The following is an 8,754-nucleotide window of genomic DNA, read 5'->3' on the forward strand; positions in this document are numbered from 1 at the left end:
GAGTTAATTATTTTTTTTTCTTGTTTAGTTTTTTTGTTTTCTATGTTACTTTAGAACTATAAATATTTATATTTTAATTTGCATTGAACATGACAGGATAAATTATGAAACGTTCTGTGATAAAGATATAATACTTTTACATTAACCAAAACCCAAGATGCATTATGACAAATATGACGAATATGAGAAACTTTAACTTTTTCCTACCGAAGTTTATTGCAATCTTCTACCAAAGTTTTTTTTTTCTTTTTTCCTTTTTCTTCTTTTTTCGTACCTGTAACATACACTAATAAACAAAAGAGTATTTTTGACGTTCAATGTTTTACAAAACTTGTAGTATCATATACTCAAAATCTGTAGTTTGTGATCTAAGGAAGTTGTCATTAATTGTATTTAACCTTAAACAATATAGGCTTTTCAGTGTATTGATGCAGATGGGCATGAAGAAGTTGACGATATTTGGTTTGATATTGATTTAGAGATGCTACTAGATAAGTGGTATTGGCCAGAGGGAAAGAGCTTTGCTTGTGAGGAAATCGGAGGTGTTACATAAGATGCACAGGCATATTTGATGGTAGTAAAGGAAGGGAAGCTTCAAACTTGATTACTTTAATGACTTGTCTCATCGATGGGCGAAGTTGCGAGTCTGGGTGCACACACCATAACCCAACAATCATTAAACGCTCGATTTCTCTTGCATCAAAGCATGATCCTAGACTCGGATCAACTGCTTTTAAAAGATTCCCATCCCCGTAGAGCTCCCAAACCCATTCTAATAATCGTATTTTTTTTCTAGAGCCATGTGATCAATGGGTTTTCGCCCACATGCTATTTCCAGTAAAACAACTCCGAAGCTGAAAACATCTGATTCCCGGGTTGCACTTCCTATGACAGCACATTCAGGAGCCATATAACCCAAGGTTCCAGCCAACATCGTTGTTTGCGAACCCTTCTCGTGATCAACCAACTTAGCTAGGCCGAAATCACCAAGCTTTGTATTGAAATTTGAGTCAAGCATCACATTACTGGATTTGATATCTCTATGGAGGACACATTGCTCCCATTCTTCATGTAAATATAGTAAAGCATATAAGCCAAACCAAGGGCGATTTTGTATCTTGTATTCCATGTCAACAAGCTCTTTCCCTTGAAGAGATGCAAATCTAAGCTTCCGTTTTCCATATACTCATAAGCAATCAAGAGTTCTTCTTTGTCATGACACCAACCAATGAGTTGCACCAAATTTCTATGTCTCAACCGGCTAATGATCTTGACTTCCGATGCATATTCTTTTATCCCTTGTTTAGAAGTCTTTGACACTCTTTTGACTGCGACATGCGTGCCCAAATCTTTCATAAAACCTTTGTAAACTCCACCAAAGCCGCCCTCTCCAAGCTTCTCTGTCTCTGTGAAGTTGGCAGTTGACAAAGCTAATTCATGGTAAGAAAATCTTCTAGGTAGAACAGCCCCAATTTCAATATCATTGTTCATCTCTAAAGCAAATTCAAGTTCCTCCAGCTTACCACCATCGTATCTCTTCCTCCTGTAACAATAAGCAACTATAGCCAAAACAATAACAGCTAGAGCCAACGTTCCAGCTATAATCTCTGGGTTACGCAAGGTATTGTGTTTCCCTTTCACAGCGTTCTGGCTCGTGGGTTGTGCTGACCCATTGTTTTCTTCAGCCTTAAACTCAGTACTATTAAACGTCCAAGATCTTACATTATTTTTCTCATACCCATCTCCAGTGGAAGCTGAAAACCCAAAAATTACATATTCGGGCAACACATCCCTTAAATCAATGTGGTAATCAAGGCCAGTTTCCCATACCAGTGAATTATCTTTAAAACTAGTTAAGGAAACACTAAGATTTTTGGAATCAGAATAATAATTAATTAAAGCTTTACACTCTTTACCATGTGTTATATTGCTATACCATTTCCGATACGTAACAGAATTCATGGAGTTATCATTGATACCTACATGGTCACCTATGGACTTTGGATCCCACTTGTTGCTATCATAAGTGTCGAACTCCACAGCCACAAATGGATATATACTGGTATTAGTTGTATCAGTGAATGGAAGCCCAATGGATCCTCCTCCATTTATCACATTATTTTCTTGAGCAAGGAAGAATGCGAGACCATCACCAGAACCTTCTTTCCCGTATGAATCAATCACAAATGTGAAACTGGTAGAGAAGCTGGTTAAAACATTAGAGTCTTTGTTCCATAGACGAATAGATCTGTTGTACGTGGCTCGGCCTCCTAACCAGGCCCAACCACGATTGCCGTTATTGTAGCTCACCTGGATTCCTTCATCAGAGGCATATGCATGATCTGATAATAGTATATCCTGGGAATTTTTTGAAGTAATATTTGTGAAATTGAAAGTAATTGAAGCAACATAAGGGATTAAAGCAAAAAAGAAACATATTAAGATAGACATGAGTCTGGAAATTTGCTAGAATAGTTTTGAACTTCTTGGTATGTAGTCGTGCTTTGCTTCACAAATAACTTAAATATATATACCCACACTCAGAATATAACACAAGATGTACTAATGAGAAAAGGAAAATATGACTAAGTAATAGACAACTGAATAATAATTTGGATGTTTACTATATGTATTGGCCTTAAAACACTACTAAGAAAACAAGTTATTTTTCCACAAAAATATCCTACAAATTTTCTATGACAAATAGGTTCAACAAATTTTCAATAAAGAAAATAAGCTCTAAGTTTATTAGAATATTATCTAATAAATATTATGTTAAGTCAAAATAGTTTTTCTAGGAAGTTTACAACCACATGTTTTTGTAGTAATTTTGTAAGAAAAGTTGTTGGAAAACAGTTGAAAGCGATTTTCAAACATGTGTTTATCCAACGTAACTTTTTGTTGGAAAACTGTTAGAAACTGAATTTTCCTTCAAATTTCCTGCGAATTCAGTTGTAGAAAAATATCTCATTTTCTAGTAATGAAAAACTGTAATTAGATCCGAATTTGAATTACAAATTTGGATTTAGTGTTTTAACACACACTAATATTTAAAAAAAATTGAATTCTAGAAAATAAATTAACACCTCTTGTAACTCTGATTTAGGTTATGAGTTTAAAATGGATTTAAGAAGGGTATATGTTGAGGATATATTTCTGGGATTTATAAGAACAGAAATTGGAGGTTCTAATATTTAAAAGTATATTTATTTAAAGTAGTAATAAAATATGAATTTATAAATAAAAAAGTTGAAAGAAAAAAGTTTAATTATGACTGGTAAGTCAAATGGAATTAAAAAAATAATTAAATAAATAAACTGAAAAGGGTGTGAACCGGAAGGGAGCCATGAACCGGCCTTCACAGCCGTAGTTGAACAGATGACCCACCGAACTCCGCGGTATCCGATTGACACGCTCAACACAATGACCAACATATCTTGTTTTCTTTAGTTTTGTCTACTCTTGCTTTTTTATTTATTTCAATGTGTGTCTCTTTCCTCTTACAAGAATTATATTTATGAAATTTATATAAATAATTACTGTTATTACTTAGGAATGTTAAAATTAAAATGTAAAGGACTATACAAATGAGAAGTGTAGGAGAAAATTTAGTCCATTGATCATATATTTAAAAGGTTGTGTGATTAATTTAAGAAGAAATAATGAAGAAAATGGCATAAATGTAATAACAAACTTTTGTTGACTTATCTCATCACATGCAAAACCCATATTAGTTTTTCATAATTTTAAAACATCTATAACTTTTCATATGGCAATTTAAAAACCACTATATTAACAAGTGTTTAATTATTATTAATATGAGTATCAATATCATAATATTATATACAAATAAAAGAAAACGATAGCGGGCTTTATGCATTGTGTTATCGACTTTTCATTGTGTTTTTCAATTGGGGTTTTCTATGCGTGTAGGTTTTTGTCATTGTGTTTTACATTTAGTACTCAATTTAAACTTTAAATTAAAACAAAAATTAATCATTTTGGTTACTCGTTGTGTCTTTTTGTTCATTATTGTGTCTTTATGCTCATCATGTTTTTGGTTAGTCATTGTGTCTTTCTACTCATCATTGTGTTTTATTCATTGTCTAATACGTTCATTGTCTTTTTTTCGGGATTGACATATGACATTCTCTTAATTTGAGAAAAAAAAATATTACGTTCAGGTATCGTGTAATAAATATTTTTCATTTTGTTTTACATCTTAGGTCATTGTGTAATATGTATTTTCTATATGTTTTATGTTTAAGGTCATTGTGTAATATGTATTCATCATCGTGTTTTACGTTTCAGGTTCTTGTATAATATATATTCATCATTATTTTTTATGTATTAGATATTTTTTTGTTATTTTATCGTATATTTACATATTATGGTTACCCAACAACGCTATTAGTATTAAAAAAACAGTAAAAAAACAATGGTTGTGATTAATTTAAGAGAAAAAAATAATAAAAAGTGCATAAAAGTAATAACTCGCATTTGTTTACTTTATCTCTTCACATGCAAGACACCTGTGAATTCCATACCATTTTCAAAATAGCATAACTTTTTCATACAAAAATTTTAAAAAAAATCACTATAATAACAAACGTTTTTTTTATCTTTAATATGACCATTATAGTGTTATATATAAAAAAACAATTAGTGGGTTTTATACATTTTGTTATCGGTTAGTCATTGTGTGTTTTAATTAGGATTTTTATGCATTATGTTATAGGTTATGGTCATTGCATTTTTCGATTGGTAGTCATATCAAAAATAAGAATTAAAACAAAAATTACGTTATGGTGTCTTTTTGTTACATTACTTCTTGCTGTTAACTTTTTGTTCATCATTGTGTCTTTCTACTCATTATTATGTTTTAGTCATTGTGTATTATGTTCATTATCTTTTGTTAGAGATTGACATGTGGCACATTCAGGACATTATGTAATATGTATTTTCCATTTTTTTTACAATTTAGCCATTGTGTAGTATGTATTCGTCATTGTATTTTACGTTTCAAGTTATTGTATAACATGAATTAATCATTGTGTTTTATGTATTTGATAATTTGTTGTTATCTTATCATTATATTTATATATTAGGATTACACAACGGTGTTATTCGTGTTAAAAAAAATACACAATGATGAGTAGAAAGACACAATAACAAGCAGAGAGATGCAATGACGAAAAGATACACAATCACTGGCAGAAAGACGCAATGACGTAATTTTTATTTTAATTTTCATATAACAAATTCATACTCATGTTAAAGATAAAAATACGCTTATTATAATACAAGATGACTTGTCTGAATTCAAATTAAGCAAAACATAATACATGCGAATACATTAAAATACAGGATGCCTTTAGTTACATCGAATGCAATAGGGACATTAATGTAGACTAAGAAGTAGATGTTGACACTTTAGAGGAGCACTTGTTAGAGCCAGTTCTCAAAGTACAGGCATATAATGAAAAATGTGGCAGTGCAGAAGAAGTCACATAGGACATGTTTGAAGGGAGTATAGGCAGGGAAGCTTCAGAGTTGAATACTTGAATAGCTTGCCTCATTGACGGGCGTAGTTTTGAGTCAGGGTGCGCACACCATAATCCAATGATCATCAAACATGTCAGTTCTTCTTCAACAAAATTTGTGCCTAGACGCGGATCTACTGCTTCAACAAGAGTCCCAGCACCATAAAGGTCCCACACCCAATCTACTAATTTTGTTTTCCTTTCTTCAGCATGTGAGTCGATTGGTTTTCTCCCACACGCTATTTCCAGTGCAACTACTCCAAAGCTAAAGATGTCTGATTCTTTGCTAGCCTTGCCGGTCGCTACATATTCAGGGGCCATGTAACCAATGGTTCCAGCAACCATCGTAGTCTCTGCGCCATTCTCGTGGTCAACCAACTTAGCTAACCCGAAATCACCAAGCTTCGCATTGAAATTTGAGTCCAACATCACATTACTCGGCTAGATATCTCTATGCAAAACACATTGCTCGCATTCCTCGTGTATATATAGCAAGGCAGAAGCTAAACCACGGACAATTTTGTATCTTGTACTCCATGCCAACAAACTCTTTCTCTTGAAGAGATGTAAATCTAAGCTTCCGTTTTCCAGATAGTCGTAAACAAGAAGGAGTTGTCCTTTCTCATGGCACCAACCAATGAGTTGCACCAAATTTCTATGCCTCAATCGGCTAATGGCATACTCTTTGATGCCTTGATTGGAAGTGTTAGACACCCTTTTGACCGCCGTATACATGCTTAAATCGTTTAGAAAACCTTTGTAAACGCCTCCAAAACCGCCCTCACCAAGCTTCTATGTCTCTGCAAAGTCACCAGTTGATCCAACTAACTCAAGATAAGAAAACCTTCTAGGTATGTTGGCCCCCATTTCAAATTCGTTGCTCATTTCCAAATTAGCAGATCCATCATCCTCCACTCTATCATCATTGCTTTTCTTCCTCCTCCCCCATAAAAAGTATGCAGATATAGCCAAAACAGAAACTGGCACCGACATTCCAGCTAGTAATCCCACCATAAGCCTTGTCTTGTCTTTCTGCTTCATTGAATTCGGGCTCTTGATTGGTGGTAGGCTGCTGATTTGATCAACCTTAAATTCAGAACTATTAAACATCCAAGATCGCACACTGTTTTTCTCAGACCAAACTCCAGTGGACGCTGAAAATCCAAAGATTACCCATTCGGGCAGCACAATCCTTAGATCAACGGTGTAATCAAGCCCGGTTTTCCATACAAGTGAATTGTTTATGAAATTGGTAAATGAAACACTTAGAGTTTTAGAATCAGAATAATAATTAATTAAGGTTCTACACTCTTGCCCATGCTGTATATTGGTTAACCATTTCTGATACCTAACAGAAGTCATTGAGTTAATATTAATACCTACATGATGACCTATGGAAATATTGGTAACCGGATCAACTGGATCCCAATCGTTGCTAAAACTGTCGAACTCCACAGCGACAAATGGATATGTGCTGGTGTTGCTTTTATTATTGAATGGCAGCCCAATGGCTCCTGCGGTATTTATCACAGAATTATTCTGAGCAAGGAAGAATGTTAGACCGTCAGCATAATTACCGCTCTCGTATGAATCGATCACAAAAGTGAAACTGGTAGAGAAGCTGGCAAGATCAGTAGAGTTGTAGTCCCAAAGATGAAGAGGTCTGAAGTACGTAGCTTGACCTGCTAACCAGCTCGAATTATGATCGTCGTATGTCACTTGGATTCCATCATCAGAGGTATAAGCTGCATCACCTAAGAATCTTATATCCTGAGAATTTAGTGGAGTAATATTTGTGAAATTGAAAGTAATTGAAGCTGCATAAGGGACTAAAGCAAGAAACAAACAAGTTAATATAGGCATGATTTTGGAAACCTGCTAAAAAGTTGCAAGCTTGTTGGTAGGTTGTTGTGCTTGACATATAACTTGCAAACACAATGTAACTAATCAATATTCAAACCATGTCCAAAGTGCTGCTTTTGACTCTTACAAGATAACATTCATGTCAACTCTCTAGCATACATGCCGGCCTCTTATTTTAATGGGTAGTAGGAGACTGGAGACCATTCGTATTCATATTTAAATAAGTACAATGTGGAGAATGAAGTAACTAGTTTTGTTAACCATTATAATGTGAATAGTTATAGGGAAAACAGAATGGTTGAGGCCTCGCAATGAACGGATTACATTGTACACACACTTATGGACTCCATTCATCATCATCATCATCATCGTACTCAGTATATCCCACCAATAGCAAAGCTATGGTAGGGTCTGAGGAAGATAAGATGTAGACAGCCTTACCTCTACCCCATAGGAATAGAGAGGCTGCTTCCGATGAGACCCCCGGCTCGATAGTAGTTTTGCATCAAGCCTTGGACATAAGGCACATAGCACTCAATCATCGGTACACCGGCTGATTGGTCCATGTACCATTGTCTTTCGGCTATCAGCGCCACCACATGATGCCTGATTAACCTTCCGCCACTTTTAACGTTATTTTCACGAGATTAGTAAAATAACGTTAAAATTAGTGCAATTATACTTTTGCCCACCCGAGGGTTCACACATATATACATTATATGCGCGCACCGCAAGCAGGGCGTACTTCTGGACTCCATTCATAGTTTATAATTCAATTTAAAGGTACAATGGACGTGTAACATATTTTGATTTTTTTTGAGATAATGCCAACGTAGATGTCACATTTTGAACTTCAACAACTACAACCAAACACTATTAATTCAGTTAAGCATTGTTTGGCCATCAAAACCTATATATTGTTGGACAATGACTTAAATCGCCAATGACCGATTTTAATTCTAGTTAAGGGAAAATTCAGTTACACAAGCCAACTCTCAGGCTTGAACAGATTTTAATCCTAGTTTGTATCCTTGTTTTTAATGGGCTCTGGCTTCTTGCGGGAGTTCCTTTGGGTTTTTTTTTAATATTATATGGTCTTTCCAAATAAAAAAGAAAAAGAAAAAAACAATTTCGATTAAACTTAGCACATCTTCCAAATTGAAAGGAACCATTTAAAAAAGCACTAATGGCCGGCTAGACGAACATACGTTTAAGGTGCCTCTTGATGGTGTAATTAATTTGAATCGTAGAATAAATTATCCGAGTCACCGAGTGATTAAACAACAAATAAAAATCCCCATATACGACCGATTCAATACAAGAATGCATGACTGGTTGCATGACTGGT

The 8,754-nt window shown here is 34.5% G+C and overlaps 2 pseudogenes; both read right to left on the bottom strand.

Annotated features, from left to right (window-relative positions):
* Positions 1 to 417: 417 nt before the first annotated feature.
* Positions 418 to 2,501, bottom strand: LOC143631535 (L-type lectin-domain containing receptor kinase IX.1 pseudogene; annotated as a pseudogene).
* Positions 2,502 to 5,331: 2,830 nt separating this feature from the next.
* LOC143631518 (L-type lectin-domain containing receptor kinase IX.1 pseudogene) lies at positions 5,332 to 7,437 on the bottom strand (annotated as a pseudogene).
* Between the last annotated feature and the right edge of the window lie 1,317 nt (positions 7,438 to 8,754).

The sequence above is a fragment of the Bidens hawaiensis genome, unplaced genomic scaffold (assembly GCF_021521415.1).
Source record: "Bidens hawaiensis isolate Kalapana, Puna unplaced genomic scaffold, B.hawaiensis_p1.1 tig00006086_1, whole genome shotgun sequence".
Classification (NCBI taxonomy): Eukaryota; Viridiplantae; Streptophyta; class Magnoliopsida; order Asterales; family Asteraceae; genus Bidens; species Bidens hawaiensis.